This window comes from Ischnura elegans, chromosome 7 (genome assembly GCF_921293095.1).
Source record: "Ischnura elegans chromosome 7, ioIscEleg1.1, whole genome shotgun sequence".
Lineage (NCBI taxonomy): Eukaryota > Metazoa > Arthropoda > Insecta > Odonata > Coenagrionidae > Ischnura > Ischnura elegans.
The window spans coordinates 70,051,160-70,070,453 of NC_060252.1; the positions used below are offsets into that span (position 1 = coordinate 70,051,160).

The 19,294-nt window shown below is 37.1% G+C and overlaps 1 protein-coding gene across 1 annotated transcript in view; it reads right to left on the reverse strand.

Moving 5' to 3' along the window:
• Nucleotides 1-19,294, reverse strand: part of LOC124162119 (heat shock protein 75 kDa, mitochondrial) — a 426,004-nt gene that overhangs the window by 405,550 nt on the left and 1,160 nt on the right. The window lies entirely within an intron of this gene.

Here is a 19,294-nt window from a genome sequence, read left to right on the forward strand (position 1 = left end):
TACTGAATAAATGAAAAAATCATATTATCAATAAATAAAATATTGAGAACCTCCGCAAATGACGGCAGAGACAGGGCTATAAGTAATATCGGACAAAAATAGAAGATTAAAAAAGAAACGTACATAAATAAGGATTGTCCATAATTTTCATAACTATAAGATTTATTCACAAAAAAGTAGGAATTAATCGACCATCTAATTAAATTACGCGCAAGCGGAAAAAGTGTGAGCGGCAGGGAATCGGTGTAGGCGAAATGAGATACAAAGTAGCCATTTATCGCCCCCGCTTTCTCATGAGATGAAGTGGTAGTAGTGAGGGAGTCGTGAAAAGAAAATTTTGCGAGCGAATATTGATGCCGAAAAAGACGTTGAGTCCATTGACCAGGCACTAGAATGCGATTACAATCGCAATAGGGTGGTTTCCTATTATATTTTATTGCCTACATCGAAAGATTATTACTCCTGGATTAAGTATTTCACGCTTTCAAAAGACGATATCTATTTTTCGCGATTTAATGAAAAGTGAAAATTTTCAAGCGCGCGAAAACGCGACGGCGAAGTAGGAATGCTGGGAAAAGTCCTTGTGACGTCATTCTGGACCCGGCTTCCGCCGTGTGAGGCCACCTTGGTGTGAGGCCTTGAGCGCCGCTATGAAGCAGGCTGCTGGCAGGTACCTGAGAACCCTGCTAGCAGGTAGCGCTTGGTTAAAGTATTATTAATACCCTATCAAACGAAGGAAACTTTCCGACAATAGGCAATTTTAATAAGTGATTATTAAGAAATTACCCTGAGCTCTGTGCCTCATGAATGCATTGGTTTCTCAGACGATGTAAAACTTCCGACTACTCGTATAGCATCAGGGTCCCTGTGACGTCACGTGGAGTGGCATCGCATGGGCGCCAACCTGGCCTTTTTAAATGAGGTTAAAATTGACCATTAACATTCGCCTAAACTGAGATTTCTGAAACCAAATAATTTGTATATCACGAATACACTAAAGGTAGGTAAGGAATCGCTATCAATGCCTTTCGTTTTCTTTGGTGAAGGAAACTACCCTATTGTGATTTACTAAACCTACTTTATCAAAGCACAAAGAATAAAAATATTTGAATAGCTAGGCAATACCTACGTTAAAGAGAAGAAACTTTCATTCACAGGTTTAGCGAGTACAGCAAGGCAAATAATTCCCTAATACTGGGTACATGCAGCACTGTTTAAAGTAATTCCAATACGCGGCTGTAAAATATTAACTGATGGCTGAAATTTTACTTAACATGAAGATTACCACATACCACTGAGTTGCCATTTCATAGTGGCCAGGTAACAATACATAAATTTGAGAACAAACAAGCAATATAACAAGAAAATAATAAGAATCAAATTCACAGAAAAGATAACGAGAATCGGCAATAACAAGCTATGTAGTTAGGTTACAGATAGCAGAGGGAAAGACTAACAGAAGATTTCAATTGAAGTTCAAAGGGGTCTGAGAAGGGAGCCAGTTCAATAGAAGCCATGCGGAAGAAAAACGGATAGAGATCTAACATCTTCAAAAAGGTAAGGACATCTTCAAAAATTCGGTGCCTATCAACACATTCACCCGGCTGAAAACCCGGAAGAGCCTCATCAAGAGCATTCATCGGGAAAATCTACATCCAATTGAAAACAAGGAGCGCCCATCAGAGAGAAAATTCGAGGGTAAAAGTTAAAAAGAGGGTTCGGTATCCCATGGACAGCACAGAACAACGACAATGAGGAAGAGACCAGGAAAAATTGGCAAGAACACCCCAATGCGCGATTATCGAAATCTTAGGATAGAAGCAGGAGAAGTGAGAGACATAAGATGCTCCTCCAAACAGCACTTCTCAACTCCGCACATTTCACCTGCCTCGGTGGATAAACCGTCCGCTTTCTTCAGAAACATTATAAAAATGATATAAAAAAATCTGCCTCAACTGCCCTCATTCCCCATTCATCGGGAAAATCTACATCCAATTGAAAACAAGGAGCGCCCATCAGAGAGAAAATTCGAGGGTAAAAGTTAAAAAGAGGGTTCGGTATCCCATGGACAGCACAGAACAACGACAATGAGGAAGAGACCAGGAAAAATTGGCAAGAACACCCCAATGCGCGATTATCGAAATCTTAGGATAGAAGCAGGAGAAGTGAGAGACATAAGATGCTCCTCCAAACAGCACTTCTCAACTCCGCACATTTCACCTGCCTCGGTGGATAAACCGTCCGCTTTCTTCAGAAACATTATAAAAATGATATAAAAAAATCTGCCTCAACTGCCCTCATTCCCCACATTACTCATTACTTAACTTCACTGACCGCGAGCGTCCAAACTCCGCATATTGCTCCAATGCCCAGTGGCGCCGACTCCATGGGGCCTGAGGGGTCCCGAGCCCCCTCAAAAATTCGTTATGGGTGTGAGGAAAACTATGTCAGGCTTGTCGATTTTCCCTTGAGTGTCCAGATATCGAGATTCGAGTTATCAGGGTTCTAATGTTGATCGTATGACTCTTCTAAAATGCTTAAAAACTTAAAACTCACTACTTATAAAATTTCCCCGGGCAAGATCCCCGGTTTGGGCCCCCCCAATATTTTTTGTAAGACGGCGTCCCTGCCAATGCCAAAGGCAATAGGTCGTCTCTGGGTTCTGAAGTATGCCTAAAGTTACATATTACACTTACCTATACGCAGAAAATATCTTGATGTTCGAGGCGTATAAAAGACATGACAGACAAAATAAAAAACCAGACCTAAAGTTTACTTTGTTTCAGTGGAGTTTAAATCAGTAGAATAGACAAACTATAAAATCACAACTTCGCACTTACATCAGGTACACAATGCACTTAGCAGGAATATCCCACACCCGCTCCGGACAACAATAATGGCTATTGGTCATTGACGGAATACATGCGTACGGATTAGTGAACCTTTTTTAGACCCTTATCGACGATCATAAAATTTGCGGAGTACGAAAGCGACCCCTCCAAAGTGACTGCATCGAATACTGAAAGCACGCGAAATTACATACCTACGTTCTGCGGCCCCAGGTGGTGGCCAAAATCGATTAACACGACCCCCGGATAACCAAACACATGCATCTGAAGGCTCAGGAAAACGATAGAACAGAGAGTTTGGAGAGAACAATAGGAATAACATGAAAATGATGAGAAGGGATGAAAAACTTCTTACAGTATTTCGCCGCGTTAATTTTTGGGTGGCTCCTACGTTTCCCGACCGATGCTGGTCGCTATGGTCTGTTAAAACTCGATTTTCTGTTTCATTTGGGTCAATTCATTTCCAATCACCCAGGCAATGTTGCTCAGCATTTATAATTGCCCTCTTTCTTTATAATTGGTTCCCTAAAAGAAGAAAATCACAAAACACTATTCGAAAATATTTACAAGCCATACTTTTTTTTGGCAGCCGCTTTTGAAAGGTCGGCTGGGAAACTTTTGATGAAAAACGTGGTTTGCATAAAGTTTAATTTCGTAGCTATATTAAAATATGTCATAATAATTCAAAAATCAGTGTTTTTAGCATGAAATGGACTTAAGGAAACCATCTTTTAAAAAATTCGTCAATACTAAATTTTTTGCGCCAAAACTGCGCGGAGTAAGCTGCAGTTCAAAATAAGGCAGCAAACGTAAGCATAAATATGTAAGGATTTACGAAAAAAGGATTGCATTCTCAGCATTAAAACTTATAAGAACTGCAAGTAGTTTTTTTAAGTATTCAACTCAAAAATAACATTTTAATATTGAGTCTCGTTTCCTTCATAAAAAATTATGGTGTAAAAAAGTTGGTTTTGACAAATGTTTCCACAGGTTTTAGGAAAAGATTTTGACTGACTGTCTTTTATGAAAGGAAAATTAAAAAAATGGTTTCCTAAAGTTCATTTCAAGCTGAACACACTGGTTTTTAAATTATAATGATATATTTTAAAATAGCTAAGAAATTAAACAATATGCAAACACACTTTTCATCAAAATTTGCCCAGCCGCCCTTTCAAAAATGGCTGCCCAAAAAAGTATGGCTTGTAATTTTTTTCGAATAGTGTTTTGTGATAGTCTACTTGTAAAAAACCAATGATAAAAAAAGGATAATTAAAAATGTCGAGCAACAAGTTTTATTTATATTGGGTGATTTGAAATGGAATTACCCTTTTCTATTTCATTTTATACCGATTTTTCCATCACTTATTTTGAGACCTGGGTCCCTATTAATAATGACAATGATTTCTCTGGTGCTTACATGTTTCCCACAATTACGAAATTCTTAAAAAAGTAGATGAGGCACATTTAATACCACCCATGCCCTCATCACCAAGGCGGGACTCGAACCCTCGACCAGTACAACCAACCAAACCCCGGACCAATTTCGGTTCGGAAGGCGTTGGCAATATAACCTATCCCCGCCGCCACTGGAAAAAACATTGAGTCTCGTTTCCTTCATAAAAAATTATGGTGTAAAAAAGTTGGTTTTGACAAATATTTCCCCAGGTTTTACGGAAAGATTTTGACTGGCTGTCTTTTATATTACTGTCCTCTTTTTTATACCTACAGCATCTCTGACCAGTCTCTACTTGAAGGTTTCTACTTTGGTTACGATTTTTTTGTATTCTTCAAGTCGATTCCGTGGCCTAGTGCTTCATGTAGGGCAACCGATTTTATTTAGTTCCCCAGGCGGATTGCTCTCTCTACTTCTTCTAGGCGGGTTTTCACAGATCTGCCTGTAATTCCTCCAGCAGGCTTGGCAAAGAATGCGGTAGACCATTAAACATTTAAAGATGTCCTGTCTTTGACGCTTATTAGAACATATTTCACCTGATCGTGTGGTGGGAAAATTGGGTTGCTTCCCAATTTTCCAATTTTTCCAAGAATATTTCCAATGTGTACTTCAAAATAACGTCGATTTCAATAATTCAGGAAGAGGAGACAATTAACATACAAACAGACGGTCTCTTCGGATATTTATATTTTTTTCAAATTTTCGTCGATTTCAATACTTCAGCTAGCACCGTGGCTATAGTAAATATAAAGGAACAATAATGATTCGTACGGAATTGTTACAAAACTTTCTCATGTGCGGCGAATCTTATGCCGTGACATAGCACTTCATAACTTATGAACACCCGCCATACTTCACTACATTAAATGAACAAGTGAAAAAAGCTTTCTAATAATAATATGCATATAACTATATGAAAAAAGGCGTGAGAACATGGGTTGATAGATAAGACACGAGTCACACAATCTTAGAAAAATTTTAAGGAATGTTGGGAATTCTAAACACACCGTAAAAAAATCACCACATATGGTGTTAAAACGTGGTCGATCCCATCAGCAGAAAAGCTTACGCTTAACACAGGGAGAAAAAATTAAATTCGTTATTACGCGATTGATTGCTTACGCATTACGGGAAATTCAAGGTCAAATCCTTCAGTGAGAATGCCAAAAATTTTAAGTAGGTGCGTCGGACACTCAGAAAACTTAACAACCAATTACAGAAATAGATTTTACCAAAATACGACTTAAAGAGTTAGAGGGAACGGAATGCAAAAAAAATATGTCCTATGCCAGCCTTGGTTCCATTACCACCACAAACAGCATATTTCATCTAATCTAGGCAAATGCCAAGAGGGCATTTTGAAACGCTAACATTTGCTTTGCTAGAGCTAAAAACCGTTTAAGGTGGATGGATTTAGTAGGAGAAATAAATAAGGAGTAAGAGTACATATAGGAATAATAAATTTAACTAGAGAGAATAAGCCTTGTCGCGAATTAAAGGAGGTTCAATGCAGGAGGGGAGAGGCAAGGGTGATTTTCGAAAAACTTCTTGTAAGTCTACCCAGACTGGAAGAATAGCTTTGAAAATTGTTAAAAGAAATGTATAATAACCAGAATTCGTCAAAATAGGTTTTTGACTTTTTATTTAAAAGGGACTTTAGTGCTTTTAAATATAAATTCTCAACAATTTCATCCTAAATAACTTTTGTAAGAGACGTTTTCGGAAATTTTCGGTGTAACGGGACGTTTTCTGGTAAAAAAAGACTTTCCTGAGACTTTTATTCAATCTTCACGCATTAGTTTACATTTGATACGATGATCACTTTTGTTCAACGTGTATCGCTCGACGCGAAATGGCCATTTAAGTATTGGTGCACATAAATTACGAGGAAATATATAAAGACGGATAGCAAGAAGACAATATAACAATGGAAGACAACTTCACTGAATGTACCACTCATACTACAGTCGCATATACAGGCAGCCTCCGTGCGGTTTTTTCCTGTTTTCTTTGCATCATTTATAAGAACCTACATTTGGAGTACGCTCCTATACGGAAGTGAGGCATGGACAATGACCGCAGCGGAGAAAGCAAGGATAGAGGCCTTCGAAATGTGGTGCTACAGAAGAATGATGAAAATCAAATGGATCGACCGAGTTAGTAACGAGGAAGTCCTAAGAAGAGTGGGAGAGAAGCCTCATGAAAACCTTAACAAGAAGACGGAACAACCTTATAGGCCACATCTTGAGACATGATGGCCTGATGAAGACAATCGTCGAAGGACAAGTGGAAGGCAAGAACGGAAAAGGAAGACCTCGAACAAAATATATGGAACAAGTGAAGAAGGATGTGAAAGAGAAGAAATACGTAGGTGTGAAAAGATTAGCTGATAGGAGAACTGAGTGGAGAGCTGCGTCAAACCAATCCTAGGATTGTTGACCAGTGATGATGATGTGAGAATTCTAGGCCGCGAAGCCATCACCGAGGAAAAGAATTGCAGCGTATTAAGTTCTCCTTTCGCTAACAAACAACTTAATATTCACACATTCACGTAAAATTCTGAGAGGAAGTCATTCTTGTACCAGAGAATTCGCTGTGAACTTCTTCTAATCAAACTGACCTGAAATAGTAAATATTCCCAAATAAAATCATTTTTTTTTTAAACTGATGTTTTCACTACACCAAAAATACATACATAAAGTGAAATCTCTCGTGCTACTTGACGCACTAACGCTATCCAAATTTTCAGAGTGGCTCCATCTTGAACAGGCACTCTTCAGGAAATGTTTCAAATATAATTTCTATGAGCTCCTTTTACATTTAGAAATTTTTCATACAAACTCAACCACTGCGTTTATCTCAAGGATAATTACTTTTCTGAACAAAGTAAACCCTAGAAAACCTTAATTTCTAATCAATTGGTCACAAAGTCTATTAATTTTCTCAGGGTTACTGCACTCCAAGTCCCTGGAATTTCCCTTTTAAAAATCCATATCCCCTAGCTCATCCACAACTACCAAATAATTCTTTTAATGGTTAAGTCTAAAACACAAAAATCTTAGTTATAATGCATTTCATTGCTTATTTAAACCTAATTTTTTAGAGAGAATTCACGGAACCTTTCCCTAATAAACCATAACTCTGCTTTTTTTAAAGGCTGGGTGTAAGATTATGGCTGCTGGCCACAAAAGACAATCCGCGAAAATCAAAAGGATAACGCATTTGACTCAGCGGGAGAAGGCCACAAAAATTAGGTTCCGCAAACCCACACTGAAAGAAAAAATTGGCTGTTTTATCCAATAGTTGGATCCCACATCCAATTTAAATGGTTGCTATGGCCCCATCCAGTTAGTTGGATAAGGGAGCCATTTTAAATGGCTGGGCGAGAAATGGCTGTGGCAACCAACTCGTTGGATACAACAAGCCAGCGTCGTTGGGTCTTACGTCCATCTATATTGGATACCACAACCTTGCGAAATTGTTGCCGTAGCGTTTAATGAATGGGTAATATTTCAACGGATATTATTATTAATAGTGTCACCATTTGAAAGTAACATTATAATATCCTTTCGCCGTACTATTTCCACCACTTACGATGAACATTAGAGTTAGAAAATACATTTTTTAAATAAAATGTTTATTTACCGTAAATTTTGGGGTTCATAGTTTTCACTGCAACTTGTAACCTTGAAGACTTACTCACCTCGGATCACTATCATGTGGAATTGAATGCCATAAATAATGCAAATAGGTTAAATGATATAAGAAAGCAGTCATCTTTTATGAAACGTATTTATTAAAAAATGAAGCAACTTAAAAAAAACTTTCAGTTGAAAAATTTTGTTACACAATATCTGAAGGCTGCATACAATTTTGCTGCTATAGTCCGGCATTCTCACATAAATTACAGGCTGAAAAGATATTAAGTTTTCAACATTGATTTAGTTTACTATGCTGGTTTCAAGAACTTCGTAAACATCAAATATTTGTCGAAATCCAAGGTGTACAGAGCTTTGTAGACGAAACACTCAGTCATTTTCGTTGGAAATTATTCTGTCCACTTTTTCAAATTCAGGAAGGCTGAAATCGTCGAAACCAACTGCAACACATTTTCCACTTCGGTAACGAGTGAACTTCCTCTTCACCCAAGGCACCTCAAGGCAAGCTGACACAAACTCACGGGGAATTTTCCTATAAGTTCACAGTGTCCATCAACACCTCACAATCTTCCACTAAGGAACTGGAATAAATATATAAAATGTTTACATAATTAAACTTGCCTTTATGATTATTCGTTATACTCTTTTGCAATTAGTTACCAACGTTTTGCATGAAAAGGAAGCTACTTCCTACTCATAACTTAAGCTATTTATACAGTACATAAATCAGCCGTAACTTCTTGTCATGTAAACATCAAGAATAGCTAGATCAGGAGAAAAATGATTTTAAAAATTCTGTGGTATGTTACACCTAGCAATATGGATACCATAGTATATATCCTCGATTTGAGTTCTAAATTTCGTGATACACAGCTCTATATTGCAGTTCATACGTATTGTAACGTTTGATATTATGTTTATGTTTTGATTTCTATTATTTATTTGATGTTTATGTTTGGATTGTTGCCAATGAGTTGTTGAAAAGAGAGAGGGAATTGTTGAGAGGGAAGCCATTTAAATATGAGCTGGAAGGAAGGAGAGGAGAAAAAGAAATTTTGATATGAAATGAATAAAGAGGTCTCTGGAAGAAGCCAGTGTCTGATATTACACTTTTATATTATATAAATTTAGGGTAGAGTCCTTCGCATAATTAGTGCATAAGTGTCTGTATTTCTACTTGTACAGTGGAACTCAGGTTATCCGGTGTGCATGAAATTGCAATCCAATCCAATTGAAATCTAATGGAAAACTACTTGAAACTTTTCATAAATGGATTAAATGAGAATACAAACATTTCATTCATTAAAAGTGATATTGTAATACACATGTAGTAAGTTAAAATGCATTAATCTATTTAGTAACGAAATGTATAATTCATATGGTAGTCATCAAAATTGAGCGGAAGTACTTTCGAGAAAACGTATGGGTTGAAAAATACAATATCCAACCTAAGGATAATATCACCCACAAGATAAAATCTTGAACGGTGAAATAAAATAAGAGTTATGCATAATAACGAAACACAATAGGCAAGCTTACCGGTAAATTTTTTCTCGAGAAGGTTCAGGTCCAAAGCATCAAGAAAATCCTTAGCTCGGTCATCGTCTCGTATTAAATTGCTCTAAGATATAAAAAAAGTATTAAAATTGGCATTGAATGGCTATATATTTTCTCACTTGCAACAGCAAACTTAAAAGCTATTTACTTACCACAAAGCACACCAAACACTTACGAGTTGTTTATTATAAGAACTGTTTGGGAGTCCGTCGCTATAGTGATGACTGACGCAGAAGCGATAATAGTCGCCTTATCCATCGAGTTGGCTGTGGGATCCAACTATTGGATGAGGGATATTTTCGAGATTGGTGTGGGGACCAACACTTGGACACTACAACCAAGTTATGATTGTCCAATTTAATAAGATATACCACCTAATCGCGTTGGTTGCCGTGTCTGTTACAGTGGATACTGCATCCAACTTTCACTTATCTAATTAAAACTGGATGTCTCATCCAATCCTTTTTTTGAGTGCAGAAGTGGGAAGCAGCTCTCCTTCATGTCAGTGAAGGTGGAGACAAAGGGGACTGCGCAGAGGAGGCCCTATTCCATCCCATAGAAGGCTGATTTCTGTTGCCATTTCGGTAGCATCTTAATCTGTTTTCATAGATGTCTGCGGCGCGGTGATGAGTGCAATGCGATCCATGTTTTCCTATATTTTGCAGTATAATGTTCGTAAATGCGAGGAAAAGCATTCAAAAGTAAAGACTTTGATAGATCACATGAATGTAAATTTCGGTTGACATCCCTAATTTCCTCGTGAAACTCACAATCAGATCAATTTGTCAGTCAGCGACGCGAGTGGCGACTTTTGTAAACCCGTTTAAAAGCGCGGTGGGTGACAACACTTTTGAAGGCCGACTTGAGGATCCCCTTTATATTATTCGTGGTGGAGACCACAATAATCGGCACAGCGACAGTCATATCACTGCAGACGAGGTAATATTTACTTGAACGGCTGTAGAACTGCGATATGGAAGGCAGGGTTAACTACCACATTATTATGCCGAGGATTCGTAGCAACGGAAATCATTACTAACATAGAAGAGGTACACTAGTCTCCCATTAGGATATTCGGAAGGGGAATACCCGAGAGAGTACATGGCTCAAAGTTGATAAGATTTTATGGATAGGTGTATAGAACGCATATCACTTCGAAATTGCGGAAGAATGGAGAATCTGAATGTAGAAATACGGATAATGAACCTGTACGTTCTAGGAATCAGCGAAATGAGGACTTATAGAGCGGAAGCTACAGGATTACACATGGCATCAGTAAATCACAACACGGTAATTGGCGTCGGAATGACGGAGTGAAAATCTTTCTGCGGAATAATGAAAGGATAATCATGAATTATTGGGTTTGTTGGCATTGGCAATGCATCGGGTTATCCCACGCAAACACATAGGAGTTAAGGTTCAAACCTGTCCGAGATTTAACATTTATTCGCGAGCTAGGATATGGTAGACTCGAGATGAAAGTAGGTCGGAAAAAAAACTTGAGCAGTAGAGCAATTCAGTTATTTGGGCAACACATAAGGGAAAAAAACGGAGGCAGCAGTAAGGACGCTAGGGGGAGAATTGCGTTAGCAAGGGGGGCGTTCTTGAACAGGAAGAAGCTTATGATAAGACCGTTACGTAAGAGTTTAAACAAAATTTTAGAGAAGAGTAGATCAGAAGTGTAGCGCTTTACGGTGCGGAAACTTGGACACTGAGGCAAGAAGACGAGAGAAGATTGGAGGCATTGACCTGTACATGTGGAGAAGAGTGGAGAAGGTGAAGTGGGCGGAGAAACAGAGGAATGAAGAGGTGCTGGACATGGTGGGTGAGGAGAGATAGCTTCTAGATGAAATGGGCAGAAGATAGAAGGCATGGATAGAGCGAGTACCTAGCGGGGAGGGGATGTTGAAAACAGTTTTAGAGGGTAGAATGTTGGGTAAACGATGGCGAAGAAGGAATAGATTAGAAAACTTAGATGAAAGGGAGCGGACCTTCTTGTGAATTGAAGAGGAAGTACATGATGTTAAGGGACGCACAATGCTTCTTATGTACTCCATGGACACCTAGCTAAATCGGTAGAATACTTTAATAAAATCATCGATAAGATCGAGACCAAACCGGAGGATACCGTAGCGGTACAGATTTAAATCCCAACGGCGGACAATGAAAGTGAAGAGGTAAAAAACGAGGAGGACGCAGAATACGAGCATATCGCGGAGGTAATCAAAAAGGTAAAGAGGGAAAGACAATCTTATTAATGCACGAGGTTGGAACGCAGGAGTTCGACACAGTCAAGGCGAAAGAATAACCGGAGAATATGGAATAGGAAAACAGAATTAAAGAGGAGATAGATTACAAGGATTCTGCAGGGAATAGAGAGCAGTAGTTTCTAATAAATTTTGAAAAATCATAACCGAAAGAGACACAAGGAAAATGCCAGGACCAATAAGAAGATTTCAAAAAGACTACAACTCAAAAAAATTAAAAACCTAGGGAATGTCTGTAATAGCTACAAAAACAACAATCGGATATAAATGCTAAGTGAATGGGCGAACAGTTTGATATTAATACCTATGATAACAAATGCATACGACAGTTCTCATAGGGGTATGTCAAAGTTAGGTTTGGTACTTTGATTACTAACAAAAATATCTTAAGGGAAAATGATGGACTTTTCATCCTATATAGCCGTTGTTAGAAAACGTAGGTAAATATCGGGTTTAGGTAGGTTCACATTGGCCATTCCTAGAATCGCCCAATCTTGTCCTCTCTACCAAATTCAACTTTTTTCTTCGACTTATGATACGGCCTATTCCCCATCGTAACACCCATAAGAACAATTCTCTCCTTCCAACTTACCTATTTAATAAACAGCCTTCCCCCTGCGATAGTTTTCAGCATTCCTTCCCCACACCTACTCGCGCAATCAAGACTTAATGTCTCCTCTCAATCTGCTCTAGAAGTTACCTCTCCTCACCCAGCATGCACTTCTACCTTTCACCTTTTCACTTCACCTTCTCGAATTTGCCTATAACCACATATAAAAGGCATCCATCTACAGTTGCCGACTCCTTATTTAAACAATCTTAACCCTCTGCTAGGTGGAGCCCACTGGAACGATTTATGATGCCGATTGAAGGATTACATTTATTATGGGACTTGTGAAAATATATTTTATAGAGGCGCCAAAGTATAAGTTATTAACAAAACAAATAGATAAATAGATCGATTAAGAAAGAATGATGAAATTTTTTTGGCAATAGGCACGGTTCAATAAACACAGTAACAAGGGAAAGCTTAGCTACCGATTAAAAATAAATTAACATTATTAATTTACTTGGCACCAGAACAACTGAAACATTCCTTCAACATTATCCCCTCTTATGCTAACGTCTCCCAAGTGAACTACGTCCAAATACTACATAGCCCTGAAGATGTTTTTAAAATAAAACGAAACGTTGGCTGCTAACTTTTAATTTATTGACCTAAACTCCAGGAAACATCATTTTATACATAGGTTTAAGGATAAAACCATGTATCTCTTTGAGACACATGTTACAATAAAATATGATAAATATGACACAACAAGGCAGATTAGTGATTACCTTAAAACACTTTATGCCTTTATCTCTTAAGCTTGTAATAGCAATCACAATTTGACTAATGGTAAACCAGATATGGTATAACTCTGTTTAAACATAGCACAGGATCACATGGAGTATGAGGATGGAATCAGTACTGACCGAGGGGGGATGATTTAAACCATGATGGCAAGAAGAATGCTGGATAACCGATGAAGTGAAACTTTCCTTCCATCTACAATATGCACTTAAAAATTTTGCCAATGAGCATCACTTCGTAACCTTTGTGTGGACTTAAATATATCTCTTGCCATGCTGATCTGATCTCAAAAGGTGTTCATACACAAAACTGACTGTTCCAAGAATTCTAATTCAGCATAACTCCCACACCCCTCATAGTTTTTCAAAGGAGGATACTTGTATTTTCTTAAATTCCAACAGAAATAGAAGCCAAAAGCAGAAGTTGTAATATGCTAGTTGAAGAGTACTTGTGAAGATATTTTCACAGCTCAGTCATGTTATTTCTCCTTAACAATTTATTTTCGGATTTTTCTCAGAGATATAGATTTTTTTTCTCTCGAATATTTTAACATAGCAAGTTACCTTTGGAAACTTTGGTGTTATTTTTTATATTTTTAAGCACATTCAATTTACAAAACAACATTGACAACAAAAATAACAGAGCATATTGATCAATATACTTTACTATTTAGGTCAAGACCATGTCAACAGATGTGCACCTTAGACAAAATTGTTCGGGAGAGACATTTTAAGTGCAAGGGAGGGAAATTCAGAGTGATGAGAAAATAGTCTCATGTAAACTTTTTCCATTCCTTTATCAACTACGAATGAATGAAAATATATTTTATATGGTCTGGCTATTTCGAATATTAGAATTTACAAGTTAAAATTACATGATCATTGAAGATGAGGAACTTGTCAAACAATGAAATGTGGATGTGTACAAAGTTATATGCTACAATAGTTACTACATGTTAAAAATAAACTGAAAAATACAATCTGTCCCAATTTGGGTCATTCATGTCTACGAATTCCATTCTGTTGAAACCACTGAGCACAGAAGTATTGAACTGTGAGGGAATTGCATTGTGTAACCAAGCCATAAAATTATTGTTAATGGAAACAGCATCACTAGCTGTAAACAATAGCTGAAAATTATACATTGTTCCCTTTCACCTAATTCCTATGAGCCTACCACACCAATGAGCTACCTAACCAATACAATGCATGAATTGAATGCTTGAGGGAATTTTTTTCCGTTTCGTTATACTGTATTTAAATTAGCGAGTATGATAATCCAACTTGCATCAGTAGTGAAGAGTGAATGTGTAAGTGCACAAACTCTACAAAGGTGGCCTCGGTAGCAGCGGGGATAAGTCCTCGCCTACCATACTGAAGGTCGCAGTCCCGCCTGGATAGATTGCCCCTGCCAAGATATGGGTGTGTGTGATCGTCTGCTGTTGATTGCTTAAACTTCCAACGTAAAGGCCTCATTGTGCTGGTTTTGGGGGTAATTGGAAAAAAACAAAAAAAAATACATTGCATTGATGCTGGAGTATGGTCCCATGACAAAATCTCAGTTGAAGCCAACAGATACCCCCCAAAAAAATAGTAGATTAAAGAGTAAGGCATTAATTCCTTGTTGGCATTAGTGGTGGTGGGGATAAGACCACATAAACAACAGTGAAAGTTGCAGATTCGTGTCCCACCTGGATAGTCTGCCCCTATCCAGGCTATGGCTGTGTGCGTGATCGTTCGCCACTGTTGAAACCACTGATGTAAAGACCTCATTGCACTGTTTTCGGGGGTAAATGAGATTTTAAAAATATCAAAATTTAATAAGGTATATAAGGTAATGCACAGTAATAATCACAATTGAATGAAGAAAAGGATTCTCTGCTCACTGCATTCCACACGAAATTAATCATGAGAAAATAAGTCACCCAGCCAATTACAATGCTTTATCAACACTGAGACTGATTCAATAAACTGGTAAATGGAACAATCCAAGCTTTCAACATGATTAAAAATGGAATGTTTTGTTATGGAACCACTTCCTTCCTGATAAAATTTATAGATTATCGTCCATTATGATGAAAATTCAAAACAAAATGGTTAAATTATACTTTTAGAGGGCATAAACATAAGTTTTTTTTGATAGTGGGAGGCCTCAGTGGCGGCGGGGTTAAGTCTTTGTCGGCCAAACAAGAGATTGCAGGTTCAAGTCCTGCCTGGTTAGGTTGCCACTGTCCAGGACATGGTTGTTCAAGCACATGCAATAGCTGTTTTTGGCGGAATGGAAATAAAATAAAAAATACCTGCATAACACTGATCGGTCCAAGACACCTTTTTGGCAATGTACCACAATAGCCGAGCACTAAAGCACTTAAAAACAATCCACAGAACAGAATTGTTATCAGAATGTTTTCTAGACAGTGGATGGTCTCTTAACTATGTATACAACCCTAACAGATATAATGGCAACAAGGTAAAGCTGAAGCTAAACACCATGGGTTTAAGCATTGCCTTCATTTACATACTACCGTGATTGCAGCCATGAAGGGCATATGGTGGACGGTTTCAATACTCCAGCTGTTGACCTGTACAAGAATACTAACTTTAGGTCCCTGCTGTCAGGCATGAGTCCAATTTATAAGAGTCCAAGCATTTATAAAAGATTTATCAAGATTTATCTATAATGTTCTCACGAAAAATTAATCTCTTTACCAATCAGTTCAACAAAATATCTCGCTATTTCATCATTTAGGGTGGCTCTGAGAATACAGTTGGGCCCTAAGATGACATTGTCCGAATCAATATGAATGGCATTCCCCTTTACAATTGCTAAAGAAATCTAAGCCTCTGATTCTCAAGCTCCTATTCATCTTATTGGTGCAAATACCGCATAGCACTCAACTCCCACTTGCAGAATTTTCCACATATCAAGACACGTGCATCAGTATTTTATTTAATTTGAGAATCAAATCTTTTTCAGCCGGATTTTTAATGCCTGACAAGTATTTTAGATGAGCCCGATGAGTGGGTAGTAATACCTCTCCTACACTTTTTTATCCAAGAACCTTTCCTTGCTAAGGTGTTTATGTTTATATAAAGTTTAATGATAAAAAAATCTCTGGTTGCCTAAGGCCAAATGAGGAATTTTCCAGAGTATAAAAATATAGGGTGGTTCAAAATGATTACCTTCGGATTTTAAGCCTCTGTCATACTTATACTATTTGACCTAGAATTATTAACAGAACACCTCACAAAAGGCTATTTAAACATTTTTTCCTTCAACTTCATGCGCTCAATATGAGTACCATTTCACCTAACAGCGAAGACCTAGTCAAAAGGTGAGTCCTTCCTGCGTCATGATAAGTTAGTTGGAACTAATTTGAAATTAAATTTCAGAGTCAGACCAACAATCAGAACAACAGTCAATTGAAGATATTTCAATATAGTCTTTCTTTTCAATAGTTATCATTCTTACTACCACTAACACTTTCACCAAAAACTGTATCAATAGTAAAATGTTAAAAATCGTTCATGGTGAAACAAAACCCAGGACTATTCCACCACCTTTTACTTTAACTGTCAACTAGTTTCGACGTTCACACAGTCGTTATTTTAAAAATCGTTATAACTCTTTCAATTAATGCATCATTGGTAACTACAAGTCAAATACTAGAAACGATATAAAATACTTTGACACCGAATTCATTTGGAAACACAAATAGCCAACAAAGTCAAATTTTGGTGGCTAATGTCCTACTAGGGTAAGCTTTATCTAATCTGGGAATGGATGTGCATGGTTGCTCATTAATAATTTTCGAGTCACATCTGTATGAATAGTGGCTTATGTAGATAAGTGACACATTACATTTTAAATCATTGAAATATAGGAGTGAAATCATCTTGGGTTCACCAACAGCTGAGATTTCAAGGTCCGTTGACGTAAACAGTTTGACCTATGACCCATTTTCAAGGCTATTTCCATTACACCAATTACTGGACATCACACACTAATCCACATATTAACTACTTCCAACAAACTGATACAGGTATGGGACGAACTCGTCTATGGCTGGATGTGTACCGTGAGTCTTGAGAATGGGTGATAAGTAGTAACCTAAATAGGTTGACCTTAAAATGTACATGCAGTGACAAACCTGAGAAGATTTCACTCGCATTACATACTAGCCAGTGAAGTGCAAAAGCATGCACTGCTATTTATGTAAAATTAAGGTATACAGTGTTCTTTCTGATGATTGATATTACTTTTATCATGGAGGTACAATGGTTGAGTTAGGCTGGTAAAATTTGAAAAAATAACAAGTCTGCTGCAAGATCAATAGTGCTAAATACATAGGTTCAAAGGTGTTTAAAAATAATTCCTTAAGTCGAAAGACCGGAGACCATATTATCATGGTTGTAGAAATAAATAGCAAGAGTGAATGTCAGGCACCAAGGGGAATTCTAAAATGTGATTTTATTATTTAAAAATTGGATTAGGCTACAAGAAGCTTGGTCATCAATTTTTCAAGTCTAGGTAATATTTTGTACCTGCATTTTCCAAGAACTTCATCCATAAAAACAAAGATAATTTAAGCATTTGAGAATTTTCAGACCTTTTTAGGAAACCAAAGATAAGACTATAATTACCACACTATAGCAATGCATAAAAATAAGTAAAATCTGAGTATCAGCATGGCCTAACTGGTTAATGATAGGCTCAATAGATCAAAGCAACTCATTTGCATAAAATGATTAATTTTTACAACAAACAGATACAAATAGTTTGAAGTATTTGAGTATAAGTCAGATTTTAAAATGGAATTCAAATAATAAGTGAAGTGTACATAGTCTCATCTCTCAACAACTCCCATTTGAAACGTTTTCCTTACCATGCGTAAAATAAGTGATTTTGCACGCAGTCACGCTCACAGGCAAAAACATCCAGTAAGATGAAATATACTATTTGAACTTAGCCAGGATTCGTATCCAGATCTTCTGATACCCAGTCTGTTGGGCAATGGGAGACTTGGGTACGATTACCCAACTGGCAATACGAAAATCTGGGTTCCTGTTGAGGCCAAATGTGCTTTTTCCTTCTTTTGGGGCCCTTAATTTAGGGAATTTTTTTTTCGAATGGGTATAGCAACTCTTCCTGGAAAACTAATATTTGACCCCAAAATTCTCTTGCAGAAGTAGTCTATTCATTTAAATAAAATAATGATGGCATTGAGGCATAAAAATATTAATGAATTTTCAACACCACTTAAAATTTATAAAATATCATAATCACAAATACACAAACATAAGTATATACAATGCACAATCCATTTTTGTTTTAAAAAAATGGGGAAAACATGCTATTGGAGCATGATAAAATTGTAATTTCAAAGTTAATGTCATTCTGAATAGTATGTTATGGTGAAGGCTAGGAACCATCAGATATGGCATTGAAAAGAAAATAACAATAACACCTGCTAGACGTAGTTCCACTATTGATACCTAACTGAAAATTCACTGGAGCAACATGGTAAATATTATTAAAATAGAATTAAAATAGAAGAGTTCTATAAGGCACACAGGAATTAAAATTTTTAATTATTAAGTATCTTTACTGCTGACCATGACATATCCTCATATTAGTCAATCCATTTGTCATGATACATGCTATTTTTTGTCCTGCTATCAGAATTTTTAGAAAAAATAGTATAAAAGAATCATCATATGATGAAAATATCTACATTCAATTCACGACTATGTTCACCTTGATAGGGATATTAGGCATTTCTAAAGTGAGCATTCAGGCATACTTTTTTTGAATTGGAGATGTATTTTAGCAGGAACAAAGAAAGTTCCCCATGTTAATATTAATGTGGCCTAAAATCACGATGACCATTAAATATTCGGCTAACTAATTACTGGTAGATTCTATGGGCACTTGAAGTACCTATAATGCATGAGGAGTACAAATAATTACATACCCCAACAAATTTTAAGTTAGGAAATGAATCAACAATCACATAAATTTATGAAATTAAAATTTTTCTTAAGGAGCATAATTATATCACCACATATATTCTATTGTCACAGCCAGTCGACGTCAACGTCAAAGTTTCCACCGTCCTCTCGCTTCAATACCCAAACTTGGAAATGACTACATGA